Source organism: Jaculus jaculus, chromosome 1 (genome assembly GCF_020740685.1).
Source record: "Jaculus jaculus isolate mJacJac1 chromosome 1, mJacJac1.mat.Y.cur, whole genome shotgun sequence".
Taxonomy (NCBI): Eukaryota; Metazoa; Chordata; class Mammalia; order Rodentia; family Dipodidae; genus Jaculus; species Jaculus jaculus.
In genome coordinates, this window is record NC_059102.1 from 175,686,600 (window position 1) to 175,688,951 (window position 2,352).

Genomic DNA, 2,352 nt, shown 5'->3' on the forward strand with positions numbered 1-2,352 from the left:
AATGAAACAACTTATTTCCTTGAAACAAGGAACTTAACCATAGGATACGCCAACAACCTAAACAACCCAATAAGTATACCAACAATTAATATTACAGAAACAATAACCAACATTTCTTATGTGTTACCATATAGTACTTATTACCTTAGAGTTGCAGATAATAAATTGGTAGTTGCAGCAACAAAACTCTTTACACACTATACATCTAATGTATCAACATCTATCTTGTGGCTGCAATACATAAATGTAACATCATATAATGCACATACAACTATACACACAGGTCATCCCTACCATTTTTCAACATGGACCCTACACCCACGTAAACAAAATTGGATGCAAGCAGAATGGATCGCACATACACCCAAAGGCTTAAATAATTCTCTTATGATAGACTGGGATAAAATATATTACATCCCTCTAACACATAAACTTTGGGAAGGCATAACCCCATTACATGATGGTAAACTAATCTATAGAGGCACAATTAATCAAAACAAGGAAGAATTTCATTTATTCACAGCCCATTTTCCTCAAGGATATTTATGCCCACCGCCCGGACCACCAAATATGGTATCGGCACCCATGATAATACCAGATATGACTACACCAGCAAAAATTATATTATATCCTAAAATAAGAAAAATCTCTATGATAGTCGACCTACAAGCTCTTAAAGCACCCTCCAAATATTGTCAGTCCATTACAGACAAACTACAACAATTACAATATACAACCCCAATAAAGGTGGGAAGGAAACCTTTACAGTTTATGGTATTAGGAGCAGTCCTTGCAGGAGCCATACTAGGAGGTATTATGGGTGGAGGTGTATCTGCAGCTATGTTAGAACCCATAAAAGCTGAACTCACACATATAAATCAACTCAATAGACATACTTCAGAGGCCCTGGCAGCTATATCAGGATCTATTGATTCATTAAATATTCTACAACAACAAATGCGTGCTGAAATAGAAATTTTTAAAACAGAATATGGAAGAGACAAACTTTGGCACACAGAAGGAATGATAACCAATCATAATAACCTTATGTGCCTACAATATAAACTAGCAGCAGAAAGAATGACTAGAGAATTAGATACGCTATTCATTCAAGGCCTAGGAAGAAGAACTCCTGAATATCAAACTCTCCTAGACCCTAATGAGGATAGCGGATGTGATGAAGGCTTTTGCAAGATACATGTAATACAAGTTTTCTTAGATAATGCTTATAAAGGATTTCATACTAAATCTGTACCACAGAGGTGGGACCAGAAAACAGACCCATGGAAAACACTTACAGCACAATGGGTGACACCGATTGATCACTTTTTCTTTATAAACCTAAACAATACACCAGTATACATTCCAACAGATGATGTCTATAACTTAGGAGCTAATACATACATTTATCCACACCTACCAATAACAAATTTAGCAGAAACAAGGCTTACATCCTCAACCATGATTGATTCCATCACAGATTTAGGGGATTGGTCATTCTTAATCTGTACCACTAAAGATAATGTTAATGTCACATGTATCAACTACAATAGTACAACTCAAGAAGATGACATCTCCTCATTTAACCCACAACCAGGATGCTGGGTTTTACACAATTGCTCAAAAGTAACACATAGTACTCTAAATAGGACACTGGTGACGTCCCTATCCTTACAAGAAAGTCATTTTTACTCTTCACCCAACATCTTTATACAACAACTAGAAAAGGAACACTTTGAACAGTTTGTAAAAACAGCACAAGAATTGGAAAAAGTAGCAGAATTTAATTCAAAACAATTAGACTCAATCCACAAGAAAATACAACAAGCACAATATTCTTTAACTCATAGTATTACTAAAACACATAATCTGGTCGGATTGATTAGAACTAATACTATGATACATAAGGACTGGATACAACAAATCAAAAAATGTAGCTTCTTTGATTATATGGCAAGATTGATACAACTCGACTTTATTTGTACCCCATTACATGGATGGTGGGAATGGTTTAAAGAGATCATGTATGTAATAATGATACTTGTTGCATTCATAATTTTGTTGAGATTACTGATATGTTGCAGAAGGAGAAAGAAATATGCCTCGCTCAAAGAAAAATCCATCTGGAAGGAAATGTGATTTAATCCAGAAGAATGGTGTGATCATTACTCTGAGGCATCACTACAACAGACACCTTAGACCCATTATGGACCTATTTTACCGCATGGGATTCAACTTTCGCCATAATGATATGCCAGATTGCCACTTTTGCCTCTCAAGATATTCTTCCAGATTCCTAAATGGTCCTAGATCTGATGATTCCTTATTGTTACTCTTTACTCATTTCATGTG